The sequence below is a fragment of the Natator depressus genome, chromosome 1, assembly GCF_965152275.1.
Source record: "Natator depressus isolate rNatDep1 chromosome 1, rNatDep2.hap1, whole genome shotgun sequence".
Taxonomy (NCBI): domain Eukaryota; kingdom Metazoa; phylum Chordata; order Testudines; family Cheloniidae; genus Natator; species Natator depressus.
The window spans coordinates 133,321,251-133,340,300 of NC_134234.1; positions in this window are offsets into that span (position 1 = coordinate 133,321,251).

The window sequence follows — 19,050 nt, forward strand, 5'->3', positions numbered from 1 at the left end:
GCTCAGGAGCGATGGTAGCCTGGAGTGGACAATGCTCACAGTCACTTTGGTCATCAGCTTTTACATTTTTCTTCCATTTTAAATACGTTTAAGCACAGCAGGACAGCTCTCAGTGAAATGCAGCCTCTTTGGCTGTGAGAAGGGCCAGATGCTAACGTAACTGCAGTGGAGAGAAACTAACAAAAACAGGAAGAACTAAAGAGGTGCAAAACGGTTTTGCCCGTCAAGCAAACCCCAGTACATTTCTTCTTTTTTTGGTGGTTTCACACAGGCTAAAAGAAAATTTTGGGGAAAAATCATCTTTTGATCATTTTCACTCACAGAGTGTCACAGCAGAGGAAAGCGAGGAAGAGCAAGCATACTGTTTTGCTATTTGGCTGAATTTTGCAGTTCCTAAAATACATATTGTACAGGAGACAGAGAGGAGTGCATGCAATGAAAAAGCGGCGGTGTTGGTAATGGCACAGATCATCAGAGACACATTCTGATTCCCTTCTCACACTGAGTAGCGTCTTACTCTATGAGTAGTCTCACTGAACGCAGTGAGGCTACTAATGGAATAAGATATTATTCAGCAAGAATGAGACTGTCAGAATCTGGCCCGTGGTATGATAGGGAATATAAACAGAGGGACATTGATATACTTATCAATGGTTAGATTCTGCTGGCCTTGCCTACAATGGGGCCACTTAGAGAGTATGGGACCCCCCCACCCCGAAAGACAAAAATTGTACCACAGCGTCAGTGTGAACAGCGTGTTGCCGGCTGGCGCAATCTCCTGTTCACAACACGAATGCCGCTCGTTGGGGGTGAAAGTATTTTGTCTGCAAAAGTGCTGACAAACAGCGGCTACACTGCCCAACTTTTAGGGACACGGCTGTGTCGACATGGCTGTGTCACTAAAAGCTGTGTAGTGTAGACTAAGCCTTAGTAAGAAGGGGAGAATCTGTCCCATAATACACTAAGAGAGAATGGTTATTATATATATTGCAGTAACACTAGAAGGCCAACCAAAGAACAGAGCACCATTGGGCTTTGTGTTGTACATACAGAGTAAGGTTGCCCCGAAGAGTTTACAGTCCAAACTGATAAGACAGACAAAAGAAGGAGAAAGTATTATCCCATTTGACAAAAGAGGAACAGGGGCCCAAGAGAAACTCAGGGATTTCCCAAGATCATACAGGGAGTCCAGTGGTTCAACATTCAAGGAGCCTTTGTGAAAGGGTGCCCCAGGAATCCTGACACGAGTACCATGAATCAGAAGAAACTATTCTTGCTTTTTGCATCCTTAGCCCATAAGCCACAAGAGATGAAGAAATTAAAAGCACTGTACAAGAAAGGAAGATTTGGTTGTTCTAAAATATTAAGCCACATGATGAGTGGGTGTTAACCATTTGGTCTTATCTTTCTCCCAAAATAATTTGATGGCTTGTTTACTGACTGGTTGTTTCTTCCTCACAATTTTATAAATGCATAAGGTCAAATTCACATCTTGGGCCGCATTCTCAGCTCGTTTTAGATGAAGAGCTAGGGAGTTATCCAGCATTTCTGAAAAGCAGTGGAGTAGCCTTGGCGCTAGATCCACAAAGGGGACTGAGGGCATGTCTATGCTAGAAATGCTACAGCACTTATCGCACTGTCATGTAGACACTTCATACAGAGATGGAAGAGATTCTCCCATCCACCTTCGAGAGGTGGTAGCTAGGCTGATGGGAGACTTCTTCTGTCAACCTAGCAGTGACTACATCAGGGTTTACACTGGCTTAATTACATCTCATAGGCATGACATTTTCCACAGCCCTGAGTGATATAGGTACGCTGATGTAACTTTGTAAAGTAGAGCAGCCCTTAGACACAGAGTTGCTAAGCTTAACTGTAGCTGCCATACCACCCATTGAATCCTCAGCCATGAGCTAAGTGCCCAGGCTCCCTGTACAATGCATGGAGAAACGTAGGCACCTAGGAATGGGATCCACAGAAGCCAGCAAGCTGAGTGTGGAGCTGCCTAAGCTAGCCAATAGGAAATGTCGAGAAGGGTGAGGTCTAAGCCTCGACTCTCAGAAGGCATTAGGCACCTAAATCTGAACCAGACGGAAATGCCTATCTCCACTCAGGATTCACAGCCACAAAGCCTCGACTGAAGTCAGATACTTACATCATGTCAGACCTTTCTTGTAAACAAACAAATGAGAGAGGTGGTGGTGATGCCCCTCCCCCCATCCCATTTTTATAACCTGTAGCCAAGCGGTTAGCGCATTCACCCCAGATGTGGGAGACACAGGTTCAATTCCTCCCCTCCCTCTCTGCCTGAGTCAGAGCAGGAACTAGAACCTGTGTCTCCCCCCTCCCAGGTGATTGCCCCAGTTACTAGACTAAAGAGGATGTCTCACACAAGAGCTGTCTGTAGAAGCTGTTCCACTTTGAACTACTTTATTCATTGGAGCATAGACTGGCATCTGGGTCTCCCAGGTGCATGTACAGACCATTGGGCTTTAGAGTCATTCCCACAATCTCTCTGGCCCCATTAATATTTAAATATTTTTTAAAAAGTGAAAAAGTCAAGAGGAGAGAGACCCACCCCACAGTGGTTAGGGCACTCCTGTAGAACATGGAAGACCTGCGTTCAAATCCCTTATCTGAATGAGGCAGAGGGGGGAGTCAAGCCAGGGACTCCCACAGCCAAGGTGAGTGCTCTAACCCCACTGGACTATTGATGTGGTAGAAAGGGACTGCTACCCTTTTTGTTGTGCAGGACCTGATCCAGTATGTGTGCTCTAAGGCAGCTTCTAAGAATGCCTTCCGGCTTGGGCCCCACAGGCAGAGAATGCCTAGTTTAAGGATCACGCCAGGGCTTAGACAGCATCAGGACTTACATGGCTTTGTACATTCCTACAGGCAGGAAATTAGGCACCTATGGCACTATGCCCACAGAAACTTAGGTGCATAGGGAATTTAGGCACCTACAGGGTGAGGCAGCAGCCGAGTCTGGATTTTGAGGATCTAAATTTTATACTTAGGCATCTGAAGTGGCAGGTTTGCATCCAAAACCCTTTGTTTGTCTAGCCCAATGTCCATCAGGGACTTTGATGGAAGTTACTATTTCAGGCGCTGAAATAGGTTTTTCTAATTCAAAGAGGTAATATTAGGATCAGCAGTGAGACAGGAATATTTTTGGGGAGGAAATGTATCTTTGCTTGCTGCTTAGATCTGAGTCAAAACTCCAAATAAGTATTTGCAAATTACATTCAAATTAAAACTGAACAGTTCTGGGTGCACATTTTTGTTTGGATGTATGTTCATGAGAAGAAAAAAATGTCCTGAATACTCTTGGAAATATAGTCACATCAGAAATATATATGTCCACAGTGGAAGGATTTCCCTGGCCAACGTGAAAGCTTTTGTAGGCTTGGGAGTCAGCCTGTCATAGATCATGTGATCAATCACATTACTCAAATACTGACTTACAAATGGTTATGTTACTAGTGGCAAATATTGCATAAGCAATTCAGAGGCTGAAATAGGTTTGCATAAACTATTAATAAAATAATTTCAAATGATGACTAAATGTTAGTGTTGTTTTATTGCCTTCAACCCACTTGTCTTCACTGTCTTGAGTGTTAGGTATAGGCTGGGTCAAAGCAAAAAAATCAAACAAGAAATGATCTTGTACTTACAGAATATATATTTGCATCCGTCAAAGCAGAGCATTTATTTATCACTGACAGCATCATTTTGCAGTGTAAAAGTGTACTTTAAGACATACCTTGCTATTGTATGTACAATCACAGAACTCAAAGTGTGTTACAAGAAGCTGAATGTCCACGAGGAAATAATACTGTAGGTTCACAGATGTTGGTAATGGGATGACAGTGTTGGATGTGTGTAACTTACAAAAGTGCACTAGCATACTCAATTGAGGAAGGAAACATCTGTGGGGGTCATGAAGGAGCCATTGAGACCCTGAGCTGTTAGAAATTTTCTGAATTTTGATTTTTGTTGGTGAAAAACAGATGAATATTTCACAAAAAAATTTCAGCAAAAAAGTATTCTTATTCTTCCATCAGTGATACTGAGATCCATGTGTTTCCATCTGTGCCCATCACCATTTTATCTGACCGGATCAGAGCCATGTTGGGAAAATTGTCCCTACAAGTACAAACAGAGAAAAAGAAAGAATAAGGATGCAATGAGACCTACATTTTCAAAAGTGACTAGTGAGTTTGGATGCTTCAGTATTTGGATGCCCAACTTGTGAAACATTAAAGAGGCCTGATTTTAAGAAAACGTTGAACATCTACTCTCTGAAAATCAGAGCCCTTAAAGGTGTTTCACATTGGCACCAAAATATCTGAGATCATGGCCCCTTTTGACTCTTAATCTTTAACAGACTCTTTTAAAATTCCTAGTTTACCATCTATTTTACAAAAGACCTTCCCTCATTCAAGCACATCAGGGGTAATCCATTTAACCAGTCTGTGAGAACGATTAGTGATAAATCATAATGTCGCACAGTTAGTTAAACTTTTGAGTTCTCTATTTCAGATGGCTGATAACTGAACAGGCTGCAACATTCAGAATTTGGCTCCCAGATTTTTAATTCAGCACTATTCCCAGATATTTCTACTTTGTGACAACACTATTGGGTATCAAAGCTAAAATATAGATGATATGTCCCTCAGATATGAATAGTACTAGTAGCCAAGCAGCTCTTATTTGGACACTTGTCAATTTTCCAAATATTTGTGAAAAGTTTGAAGTTTTCAGTTTGAGGCCACAGAAATTAAAAATTAAGCAGAGGCCTTCTTCAATTTCAAAAGGATAATCAAATGAAAGTTAATAGCTGAGGAAAGAAAGCTTCAAAAGAAGAAATATCGTGTAGGGAGAGACACTAGTTATATTGGGCCGAATGGGTGTAACGAGGAGAAATGGACTGAAATTCAGAAAAGGGAAATTTAATATTCACTGTGAACTAAAACTCTTTAATTCAAGAACTATTATGCTGGACTAAACAAAGAATGTGAGAGAAAGTAAACTGACTGAGATATTTAAAACAAAACTGGAAAAGGATTAGGAAATATATGGTGGAGAACAATCCTGCACAGAAAGAAAGAAAGAAAGAAAGAAAGAATAACTAACCAAATAGATTTTTTCCGTTCCTCACTTCTGTAATACAGGCTCATCTTCCTTTTTATGAATGGGATAAACTGTTGCATTGACTGTTTTCTCCTTGCCCTTTAACAGCAATGTGCAGCGTATGTACATCGGTTACTTTTTGTTCCACATTAGAATTCTGCTGAGAATTTGGCCTAGGTTTCTTCAAGTTCTCCTAGTTTTGTTTCATTGTGGACAACTGTGCCGGGGGAAGACGCTGATTAAATTGTTTGCTTGATGAATATTAAATAATGAGGAATTCACCAAACCAACAAAAAAATGTATATGAGCCACAGTGGATTATCAAAGATCCAGTCAAAAGTGCCTCTGAAAGAAGAAGCAAGCCACATGAGTTACAGCCTTCTCCTCTGTCAAAAGCGCTTCATGAAGCACCTTAGGTGGAAGAGACTTGTGGTCAGAGAGCACTACCAGAGACTACCAGAAACCATAGCAACAGCAGGAGGCACTGCATCACTCTGTGTCTGCAGGGCCCATCTGACTTTATTAAAGTTTCACCCAATCAACTAGGTTTTCTTTTTATTAAGACTAGGCAGAAGAAGAACTGGGACTTAGGAAACCTAAGTTCTCCCCACTATGGCTATATTGCAAGAGCAACAGCAGTCACTTTTAGAAGACTGTAGCTGGGTTTCTTGGGATCAAGAAGTTCATCATGCACACAGCACAATGTGATTATCTGTAGTAGCTGAAATGCAGCCTCCAGCGTAGATAGCTTACACATCCCTATGTTAGATAACTTCAGGACAGAGACAGTGGACAATATTTATGTTAGAATAGCAACAACTCAACCTATTAAGCTAAAACTAGAAATGAGCCAAAATAGTTTAGAAAACAGTGAACAAGTCTTGCAATTTGGGTGGGTTCCTTACATTAAATGAAACTGATGGTGAGTCTCAGGCAATTAGTAGAAGTTATATAATGTCCCCAAATTGGTATTGCTTGCGACATTTGAAAGTTCAGCCTTTGAGTAGCAGTGCATCTGGGACGATATTAATACGTCTCATACTGGGGTCCTTTGATGTTCCTGACGGTACAGTAGTGACATGATTTCTAAGTGACCTGAGTGCCGGCTTGCCATTCACACAGAAAGGTCTTACTGAGAGCTCATTTTCTTCAGTGTTTCGTTCATTATGTTGCATGCTATAGTCATTATAAACAATTGTCTGCTAATGCTACCCCCACAGCTCTGCTGCTTGTACTGCATGAGTCACTCACTTCCCTGCTGCAACTGAAAACAGGATTTCTTCATCCTGCGGTAGCCATGTACTTTGCCTCAGATTATCTCACTTCCATTGGACTAGGGAGAACTGGTGAGGTTCACTTAGAGATAAGGCGGTGTGCATATGATATAGGCACAATGTTTGTGTCAGTGCTGACAAACTGGTTTTTCCCCCCTCACTATAAACTTATAAATTATATGATTAAAGCTATTTTGGCTCTAGACTCACTAAACCATGCAGCATGTACAGCTTTCAGAAGCATGAGTTTCTCTTTCTGGAAAGGAACAACAAGCTTTAGTCAAACACATACGAACAAATTCAAATGTGGTGAAAGCTGGTCTACCTCCATTGGCCTCTTGTAGAAACAACTTTCTGTTTTATATATAGATTGTTCCGTACCCTCCTCTTCTGGCAGAAATCCTGCCCCCTAACCCTGACTTAGCACACTCTATGTGCAAAAACTCCCGCTCAAAACCTAGGCTTCAGACGATACAAAGTATCATGCAGGTTATCTTGCAGTGTCAGCCCATATATGGACTTTTCTTCCTTCCCTGTTCATCCAAATCACAAACATAAGGGTACAATGTACGTATCTACCCATCTATTCCCCTAAAGGCGAAAGAAATGGGAGGGGGTATGACTGCTTACAGCACTCACAAGTGGTATGGGGTAAGGTTTCTCTACAGCCTTCCAGTTTCAGTTTACAAAGCTTTCAAGGTAGACTAACTTGAATTGCATACTGGGCAGTATGGATCTGATACACACAGCACTTCTAATTCAGTGGTTCTCAACCAGGGTACACATACCCCTGGGGGTACACAGAGGTCTTTCAGGGACCAACTTTTCTAGATATTTGCCTAGTTTTACATCAGGCTACATTGAAAAGCACCAGTGAAATCAGTACAAACTAAAATTTCATACAGCAACTTGTTTATACTACTTTCTATAATATACACTGAAATGTAAGTACAATATTTATATTCCAATTGGTTTATAATTATATGGTAAAATAAGACAGTAAGCAATTTTTCAGTAGTAATGTGCTGTGATCCTTTTGTATTTTTGTCTGATTTTGTAAGCAAGTAATTTTTAAGTGAGGTGAAACTTGGGGTACACAAGACAAATCAGACTCCTGAAAGGGGTATAGTAGTCTGGAAAAGTTGAGAGCCACTGCAGTCTAATTCACTTTCCTTGCACTCGCAGGCTTGGAAATTATTCTTTCAACTCCCTTTGGGAGGTAACAAAAAATTAGGAGTGGGTTTATATTACAAGCCAAATACAAATTACTCATGGTGCTGAGTTGAGTGGTTGACTGTGTCCCATGGCTATGTTCTCTGCTGTTGCTTATGATATAGAAAGATTGAGAGAGATCCTCAAAAAGAAAAGGAGTACTTGTGGCACCTTAGAGACTAACAAATTTATTTGAGCATAAGCTTTCGTGAGCTTCAGCTCACTTCATCGGATGCATTCAGTGGAAAATACAGTGGGGAGATTTATAAACACAGAGAACATGAAACAATGGGTGTTATCATACACACTGTAAGGAGAGTGATCACTTAAGATGAGCTAATACCAGCAGGAGTGGGGGGGAAGGGGGGAGGAGGAGAAAACCTTTTGTAGTGATAATCAAGCTGGGCCATTTCCAGCAGTTGATAAGAAAGTCTGAGGAACAGTGTGGGGGGGGGGGGGGGGGAGGGGGAGGGTCCCTGTCTGAGGGGTTGGAGCAAATGCACACAGAAACAAACACCTACAAGATCTCTATCAAGCATTCTTACAACTACAATACCCACCTGCTGAAGTGAAGAAACAGATTGACAGAGCCGAAAGAGTACCCAGAAGTCACCTACTACAGGACAGGCCCAACAAAGAAAATAACAGAACGCCACTAGTCATCACCTTCAGCCCCCAACTAAAACCTCTCCAACGCATCATCAAGGATCTACAACCTATCCTGAAGGACGACCCATCACTCTCTCAGATCTTGGGAGACAGGCCAGTCCTTGCCTACAGACGGCCCCCCAACCTGAAGCAAATACTCACCAGCAACCACACAACAGAACCACTAACCCAGGAACCTATCCTTGCAACAAAGCCCGTTGCCAACTGTGTCCACATATCTATTCAGGGGACACCATCATAGGGCCTAATCACATCAGCCACACTATCAGAGGCTCGTTCACCTGCACATCTACCAATGTGATATATGCCATCATGTGCCAGCAATGCCCCTCTGCCATGTACATTGGTCAAACTGGACAGTCTCTACGTAAAAGAATAAATGGACACAAATCAGACGTCAAGAATTATAACATTCATAAACCAGTTGGAGAACACTTTAATCTCTTTGGTCATTCGATTACAGACCTAAAAGTCGCAATATTACAACAAAAAGACTTCAGAAACAGACTCCAACGAGAGACTGCTGAATTGGAATTAATTTGCAAACTGGATACAATTAACTTAGGCTTGAATAGAGACTGGGAGTGGATGGGTCATTACACAAAGTAAAACTATTTCCCCATGTTTATTCCCACCCCCGCCCCACTGTTCCTTGTCAACTGCTGGAAATGGCCCACCTTTATTATCACTACAAAAGGTTTTCTTCCCTCCCCACCCCCACCCGCCCCGCTCTCCTGCTGGTATTAGCTCATCTTAAGTGATCACTCTCCTTACAGTGCGTATGATAACACCCATTGTTTCATGTTCTCTGTGTATATAAATCTCCCCACTGTATTTTCCACTGAATGCATCCGATGAAGTGAGCTGTAGCTCACGAAAGCTTATGCTCAAATACATTTGTTAGTCTCTAAGGTGCCACAAGTACTCCTTTTCTTTTTGCGAATACAGACTAACACGGCTGCTACTCTGAAACCTGAGAGAGATCCTGTTTATCTGGCAGATTGAGGAGTGGTGATCTGATATCAAGTGCTAAGCCCCACCCACTGTCAATATGTACTCATCTGACGTGGATAGGATTGGCTTTTAAATAAAACTGCACTGATCAAAAGATAAGTCTGAAGCCTACCATGGAAATTTGCTGAAGAATGAGGCAAACTGAGGAGTAGTTTTCACAAAATTATGCTGCACCCCCAGCTATGTCCTGGTGCTCCAGGAAGAGCACTATCTAGTGTGCTGAGCTTTAAAGGGTGTGTTGGTTTCAGAATAACCACAAGACCACTGATTCATTGATTTTTTTAAAAAATAGCTAACACAGTAGTAAAAAGAAACAAGTTCATAAGAAGAGCATATTCAGCAAGGGTATTTGGCCTGTATAAAGATATCTGCTTGTTAAGATCCAATAATTACAGATTTTAAAATTATTTTTTAACGAGGGGAATAAACATAGCTTACAATCAGGCTATGTCTACACTGCAGTTTATGCCGGCATAATTTATGTTGCTCAGCGGCATGAATAAACCATCCCCTTGAGTGACATAAGTTATGCTTGTGTGCACAGTGCTATGTTGGCGGGAGAGCTTCCCCCACTGACATAGCTTCTGCCACTCACGGGGGTGTATTTTTTATTCCGACAGGAGAGCTCTCTCCCATCAGCCTAGAGTATGTTCACCACATATGCTGCAGTGATCAGCTGTACCGGTAGAACTGTGCCACTACAGTGCTGTATGTACAGACATGGCTTCAGAAATTGGATGTGTGGAGACAGAAGATGAGTAGGAAAGGGTACAAAATAAACCCGTCCTCAAAGTTGGCTTTAAAAGATATAGGTTGGGATTTCAAAGAAGCCCAAGGAAATCAGGTGTCCAATACCACAGATATTCATACTAACTCTCTTAGGTGCCTTTGAAATTCCCAGCCATAGAGTCTTAGAATTGGTAGGGCTCTAGGGCCTGACAACTAGGGCTGGTTGAAAATTTTGCATTGAAAATTGGGTTTTCCCTAAATAAAAACTTCCACAGAAAGCGTCCTACTCATTTTCCAACCAGTTATATTCCGTTTCTCTTGCTTATTAACTAACAAGCTTGTTGCAAGCCAACCGAGAATGTGAGCCTGCAATAAATACTGAAATGAAAAGCAGAACTCTATAAAAACATTTCACACTGAGAGGTACAATTACAGTTAGTTGTGCATTTTTGTTTAATGTTGTGCATTAAACAAATGCACAATGTTAATGTTGTTTAATGTTGTGCATTTTTTGTTTACTTTGTGAGCTTTGCCCAACCCATGAAGTCTGGACCTAGACTGAGACTTCTTCAGAGAAGATTCAGGTAGGCAGATACTGCAAGAAATTATTCATCAACGTTTGCTCAAATAAAGGCACAGTTGTTCTGATACTTTTCACATCCCTTTTCCTTTGTTTTCCTACAGAAATACATACAAGGGAATTTTGTTCACAAGAATGTTCATGAAAAGAAACAGTCTTACAAATATTAGTGTGAACATATTTCTTTGTGAAGGATCAACCTGGAAATGACTTGTTCAGTCCGTCCTATTTATAAAAGTTCGATCATGCAGTCTGAGAACAGAAACCACATCCTGGGTCTACTTCTTCACTCTCTCACACTGCTTTTCACTTCCAATGAAGCCAACACAGTTGCAGTGGTGAAGAAAACAACAACAACAATATAAGGGACGCAATGTCAGATACCCTGTGTGACTACCACTCCCACAGCATGAACAACAAACAGCAAGTGCTAGTGTAGTTGCAGCTGTGTTGGTCCCAGGAGATCAGAGAAACAAGGTGGGCGATATGACATCTTTTATTGGACCAGCTTCTGTTGGTGAGAGAGAAGCCCCGTGGGGTTCAGAAGCTTGGACTCTTTTGCTGGTATCACTGTGTCTAAACTAGTGCGTCTGCTGGCATAGCTGTGTTGGCTGTGGGGTGATTTTCTTCACACCTCCTAGCCAACATAGTCTACACTACAAAGTTTTGGCAGCATAGCTAAGTCTTACATTGGTTTAACTCCTGGTGTAACGCACCTTCATACCAGTATAACTGTGTCTACTCTAGGGATTGTACCAGTATAGCTATATTGGTAAAAATAAATTGCACCCCCAAGCAACATAGTTATACTGGTACAAGACCTAGGTGTAGACTAGGCCTAAGAGCTTGTCCACATGAGAAAGTTGCATTGGTATAATTCGAATTGAACATTAAACCAATATTGTTAAATCAGTGCAAACAGCTGTGTGGACATTTCTTTCAGTAGAGGAGTGGCTTATTTTGGTTTAGCTAACCCTGTTGCTAACCTACTTAAGTTTAACTTAAATAAGATGCTCCTACCAAAATAAGTTTCCATGCAGCCTTTTGCATTGGTTTAACTATATTGATTTAAATTACTCTTTATGACAGGTTTCAGAGTAACAGCCGTGTTAGTCTGTATTCGCAAAGAGAAAAGGAGTACTTGTGGCACCTTAGAGACTAACCAATTTATTTGAGCATGAGCTTTCGTGAGCTACAGCTCACTTCCAGTATGCATCCGATGAAGTGAGCTGTAGCTCACGAAAGCTCATGCTCAAATAAATTGGTTAGTCTCTAAGGTGCCACAAGTACTCCTTTTCTTTTTGCTATTACACTTTATGTTATCCCAGTGCAACTTTCTTGCGTAGACAAGCCAGTGATCTCAAAAGCCTTCCTTTTATATTTTTAGGGTGAGATCCTTAGCAAGTATAAATGGGCACAGGTCTGCTTCATGAACAATACATGGACAGAAAAAGAGCTAAGTTCATCTAATAAATTATTTGTTATGTCTAGTTTGTCCAGATCCACACATCACTCTGCTGTTCAGGTGTCTGTCAATCGTAGCTCCAGAGGAGTCAATTAACTTCAGGAGATTTTCCTGCTACTATAGCCTTTTAGTTTAGCCTCACCTTTAGTTTTCACTCTGATTGATAAAGCCACGTGTCATTTAATTCAGACGGTGTTATTAAGTGGATATACTCCTAACTAGTCTCCTGTGTTTCTCCTTTGATCTCTAAATGAAAAGTGATGCACCATCATGCCAGAAAACTTCCTACTTTCTCTTTGATCTGCTTTCTTGTGGCCTGATGAAGAAACAAATTCTCAAAAGCCTGTCCTTTATACTCTTAAGGCCATATCCTTAGTGGGTGTAAATCAGACTGTCTCCAATTCCGTGGTGCTCGACTTACATGTAATTATGCTGCCTTACATCCACTGAGGATCTGGACTGTATTTTTAGTTAGTCCAATAAAAAGGCTTTGCTTGAAACTTTGTGTCATTATTCAGTTTTTTACTGTATTTCATAAAAGCTATCACACATACGTAATAGCCCAGTTTTGCTCCCATTTATCTAAATGGGAAAACTCCCATAAATAACTTTAGTGGGAAACAGATCTGGCCCAATATATGAAATATATATATATGACAATATGTTAAAATAGAGGCATGAGACGTTATTTTAAATATAGTTGTACTGTGGGTACCACAATGAGATACTGAGAAATGGGTGAGGGGGAGAATTAAAATTCTGCAACCAAATTGACAACAGGGGCATTGTAATGGTTTTCCCTGCCTGAGGTAATTATCTTCTCTCTGAGTACTCTCCTAGTTCCAGCTGCTTTGATCAAATCTGTGATGAAGTGACTTATCTGAGGACTTTGCCCAAACCTTTAGGTGGAAAAGGGAGATTTGGTGACCCTAAAACATTTAGCAAATTTGTGTTTATTTTGCCAAATTGTTTTGGTAAAAAGAAAACAAAAACTAAAAAAATCTGAAAACTGAAACATTTTGCTTCGACGTTTTGATTTGAAATAACTTCATTTTTGAAATGTCCTTTTTATTTTTAAAAAAATTAAAGTACAAAAGTATTCCAAATCTACACAATTGGAGGGGGAGTGGGTGTTGGAATTGCCAGTGAACAGAAAAATCCACAATTCATACAGCTCTACATAAAAGTACTTCTGAAAAGTTACGGTTTGGGAGAGGAGAGATGTCGGGGGGGGTGGGGAAACGAGGTGGGTTGGAATGGACCAATGGCAGGTATTTAAAAAAAAACAAGAAAAGAGGTACTCCAGTCCCATCTTCAATTTAATAGTAATAATACCTACCTTTTATATAGCTCTTTTCATCCATAGATCTCAAAGCACTTTACAAGGGAGGTCAGCATCGTTATCTGCATTTTACAGATGGGGAAACTGAGGCACAGAGTGGTGACGTGACTTGCCAAGGTCACCCAAGTGGCAAAGCCAGGAATAAAACTGAGGTCTCCCATGTTCCAGTCAAATGTTCTATCTAATACGCCACATCGCCTCTCTATTTACTCATGCTGAACAATACATTCAGTACGTTTCAAGAACCAAGCAAAGTAAAAATATAAATTTACTGCCTGCAGCTTAGTTATGATTATGAGGCTATGTCTACACTGGCAAGTTTCTGCGCCACAAGTTATACCACTTTTATTAAAATGCTGGAATTAAACCGCTGTTGCGTGTCCACACTGTGCTCCTTGTGATGCTGGAGCGCATCCACGTTAGCAGCTCTTGCAACGGCAAAGACAGCAGTGTTTTGTGGGTAGCTATCCCACTGTGCAACTGGCTGCAGGGTGCTTTGGGAAGGGTTTGCGATCCCTCATGGGGCAGGCACAGCATCACATGATGCAGGTTTCCCAATCCCATTATTCCATTACATTGCCAGCTGCTTTCCAACTGAAGTGTGTGTGGCTGGGGGGGGGAAGTGTGTGACAGGGTGTGTGTGTGTATGGAGGGGGGGAGAGAGACAGTGTTTTGGGGGCCAGAGAGTGTGTCAGCATGCTGTCTTGTAAATGTAGACAGTGGCAGGAAGCAACCAGACCTGTGGGAGGGGGAAACCCTGACATCAGCCCCCGCCTCCCTCCCTGGGCTCTCTGCACAGCAATCTCTCTCTCTCTCTCTCTCTCTCTCTCTCTCACACACACACACACACACACACACACCTGCCTCTATATTCAGCAGCATGAACATTCCACATTAATGGTTTACTTTGTGTCCTGGAGCAGATCAGGGTGACCAGACAACAAGTGTGAAAAATTGGGACAGGCGGTGGAGGGGTAATAGGCCTCTATATAAGAAAAAGCCCCAAATATCGGGACTGTCCCTATAAAATTGGGACATCTGGTCAGCCAAAGCACAGCACACAACGGCTGTCAGAAACGGTGCTTTGAAAGGGGAGGGGCCCATGTCTCCAGGGCAGCCAAGTTCAAAACAATGAGGCATTATGGGACAGCTCCAGAGGCCCGTTACAGTGCAGAAATCTATCAAGTGTCTACACTGGCAATAGAGCGCTGGAGCCTCTGCACAAATAGCCTTACGACTCTCCTCGAGGTGGTTTTTTTGCAGCGCTGCAGCTGAGGAGTTTCTGCACACAAAGTGGCTTGGCAGTGTGTTCACGTCTGCAGTTTGAGCACAAAAAGCTGCTTTACTGCACAGAAACTTGCCAGTGTAGACAAGCCCTGAGACAGCATTGTTGTTGAAATTCTTTCCTTTCCTCTCTCCTCTGTGAGCACATGCATCCCTGGGGCACAGGGTTTATCAGTAGCTAAGGGAGAAAAGTGTTTTAGCAGCACCTTATTAAAATATTGACTGCACAACACTGTGGTAAGGGCTTTTTACCTGCTGTAAAAGCTATAAGGTCTGAGAGCTTTGATCAATTAAACAATTAACACTTCAAAGAGTCTACTGGTCAGTGCTAACAGATAACCTGACTATGCTGGGCTTTGCTAGTTTATTATGCAAATTAAGTTTGTAAAAGGAATTCAGCTTGGGCAATCAAGCCTTTGAAGCCATGCAGAGACACCAATTGAAGGTTAGCATTTCAAAGAGGATTTTACAACAACATGAACATAGAATAATTTTGGTGAGGACCAGATAAATCATTTCCAAACTGACTAAGCTGAAAAGAACTCAAGCAGGGCTAACTGAAACAGTTCATTAGGTACTCTATGAGCTGCTATTATGTGAGACCCTTATAAAGATTGTTTTTTTAACCTAGGGACACAGCATGGGTGTGGCAGAGTTTCAGGGAGTTGAGAGTTTGTTGATTTCCTCTGGTGACAGTTAAAATGTGATCGGAAACTAGCTTTGGTGGAGAAAGATGCATCAGGAAACCAACAAGAAATAAGAACACAGATGGATACAAAGACACCTAATAGGACCAAAAGATTTCCTTAGGCCATGGCTACACTAGAGCGTTTACAGCCCTGGAAGCTCTCTAGTGGAGCCGCTCTAAACTGACGGGCGAGAGCCTGTCATCTTAATTAACCCACTCTCCTGCCGACATAGCGCTGTCCACACCTGAGCGACAAGTGTTACCAACATAAGTGGCAGTATAGACAAAAGAGAAGTTCTTTCTACATATGTATAATAAGGACTCATAATTAGGTAGTGCCGTTCATCTTGAAGACCCCAACTGCTTCACAAACTTCATCTCAGCCACTGACATGGATTATTGCTAGCCCCGTTCAAAAATCATGAATCAGGCTCTCTCAGATTATGAGGTTAGTTTACAAACGATAAGAATTAATAATAATAATATTGTTTGGGGGTCTCTTTATTTCCTTTATGGATTTGAGCCTTGAGGAGTCATGTTTTCAAGCTTTTACTCTGCAACCATAAGGGCATTAAAATGTACATTTAAGATAATAACGAAAGAAAGCTGAGATTCTCATGTAATCACTGATCATTTAACTCCTGGTACAGACAGCGCTATGTCAATAGGAGAGCTTCTCCTACTGACATAACAACCACCTGAAACCTCTTAGGGAGTTGGGGTATCTACATGGACAGGAGAAGCTCTCCCGTCAGTGTAGGTTAGATCTTCACTCAGTACTGCAGTGGTGCTGTAAGTATAGACAAGCCCTAAGCCGGAAGTGTTAAGAAGAACAGCAGATTCATGAGAAAATTCTGAGATAAAACACCGAGCAGCTGTAATGTTGACAGACCCTGGTTGTCGGCAGGCGGGATCAAACCTGGGGTCTCTGGAGCTTAGTGCATGAGCCTCAACCACATGAGTGAAGCACCAACTGGCTCTTAGCTAAGGCTGTAGAGCAGTCTCATTTAACTCTCTCTAAGTTGTCTCAGTGCCACTAGATGGGACAGAACACGACACTCAGGAGTGGAGGGGGGCGGGGATTCCACAGCCATCTCAAGGGTGACACTAACAACTTTTGACCTGTGCCCACCAGTAATATCCAATTGAAACGATGGGGGAAATTAAGGTTGGGAGAAACTGGAATGTAGCCAGGATCCCCAGGATGTATCCTCCTACTCTTGTGCACATTCTTAAAAGAAAAGCCATTGAGTCTTTTGGGTCACACACATTTACACAGTTTGTTGGCATTTTTGGTAAATAAAATCATATTGTTTTTGTAGCGTTTCTGACATTTTTACTAGTCCCATCACTGCCTTACAACTTTTAAAACTTAGGCTTCAATTACTCTAACAAGCCTGAGCCATAGGAGGAGAGCAAGAGAGAGTCTCACTTCTAAGCCAAACAGGTCTGAACTATCTGTTGCTTTCCAGAGCTTTTGTGTAGAGATGGGTCCAATTCCAAACCTGAGATCCAGAACCCCCGCCCTGAGTTTTGTGGGGAGGGAGGCTCAGGATCTAAACCCAACTCTGGACCTGAATTTCCTACAATTTCTATCACTGAAGCAGATCCATCAGTGGTAGCAAAGCTGGGAGTACTAGCATATGCCAGTATTTTTAACACAACATTGTCTAATCTGAAGAAGGTATATTAACTAAGGGGTATGTAAAAATAAGGCATAGCCTACACCTTCACATCTCATCCTGTTAATTGCTTTTCTGACTCCTCAGCCTGTGAGTTACATTAGCTTAGAGTCAGTGAGCCTGTCATGGATCTCTTTTACCTTGTCCTGTAGTGATGCGGCTGATGTCTGATAAAGTAGCTTAAGGCAGCTCTCTGGTGGAATTAGGAAAACTCCACAAGTCCGAACAAACAATAGCTCCAACAAGCCATTCTTCACCCTTTCTAGGCCACAGCCCTCCTTTGGGTGTCTGGCAATCTCCATCCCTTTTTCACCTGCCTCTCTTGGAAGTACCATCTGTGGGGCCCAAACCCGAAGCTAGCATTCAGTTCAAGCCCTTTGCCCAAAGCATCTTCCTAGGGGATTTGCACAAGTACCTCCAGATATGCACACATCCACCTGGGAGCTAAAAAACAGTTCCTAAATCCTTGAACATAATGGTTTGAAACTAACTGAGTTTTAAAAGACACTCAAAATATTTTCAGTAGTTAAAATGCCCCCCACCCCCTCGGTGCAAAGGGCCAGAACAAAGGCTGGGCCTTATTTAAGTCTTATTTCAAGGACTCTAAATGCTAGAGACAATAACCATTCACGCACTGGGTATTCAAAAACAAACCAGCCACGATTCTGCTGCCCATTAAATGATCTTGGAAGGGCACTTGTCCAGCGTTCAACTTTTTAAACATCTGTTTGAAAACATGTTGTTAGCGCTTGCAGTAAAGTCTAAGGTTACTCAAGGAATTAAGAGGCAGCTGTTTTCAGTGTACTCCACAGACTGGTTAAAATGCTTTTGTTTATGAGCGTGTGCTTTCTAGTGAGAAAAGCAGCATAGATGTGTATCTGGAAATTGGGCAGTAAGAGAATGAATGATGACTGAAGAAACTGGTGCATTTGTTTTCATTTTCTGGGGGGGGGCGGGGGAAGCAATAGCAACATTTTAAAACAATGAAGCTTAAGATTAAATATTAATAAAAAAGGGAAAGAAACATGTGGAATGGTCCTCAGACATTATTTCCCATATCCGAGCGCTGAGGGCTAAGGAAAGGCAGTCTGGGCCCAGATCCAAATCCATAAAACCATTTCCTTCCTGTTGGAATTCAAAGGAATAAATACTGGAAGAAAAACCATCCTCACTTTAATGTGCATCGTATTACATCCTTGGTTTAACCATTTTTATTGTTACATTGAGTTAATTAATAATTCCATAGGAATTTTACTTAACTATTTTTCCTTGTTTGGGCAACATTATATTACTATTGCGCTTAGACACATTCACTGTTCAAGATGGGCCTAATCCATTGACGTCAGTAAGCTTTGGATCAGGCCATATAAACATAACAAGTGTAAATCAGAATATCTGGCAATTTGTGTGTGTGTGTGTGCACGCGCACGCACACACACAGCTAGAGAGAGAAGGTCTGATCCTGCACTCATTGAGTTCAAATGCAAAGCTGTCTCTGACTTCAGGTAGAGCAGAATCAGGCCCTGAGTTACCTCAGCTGCTGGCTTGGGGAGAGTGTGGTGATTGTCTGGTGTGGCCTCTGCAAGTGTGAGCACAAAGCATGCCTTGCTCTTCATACAGTTCATTAGATGAAACCAGAAGAGTGAACAAGTGCGAACATACACTACCTAGCATAGGCATTATGTTCCTGCTCAAGAGAGAGGAGCTAGGATGTGTATAACACTACAAAGGCCCATCAGCACTTGCTGGGAGTGCTTCATGTGGCCAAGAGGTGTAATGTGGACCCACTATACACACTAGCACAAGGTGCAATGGTGCCATTCTCAAGTACCGATCTACCTGTGGATAGGCCTGGTGCTTCCCTTCTTAATCTGTTTGTGAGGAATACCATTGCAGTTTCAAACCAAACTTTCAGGTAAAAGAGAGAGGGCAATGGGAGAAGGGAGAGAACGAAAGAAAAGCATTCATGGGTTTGTTT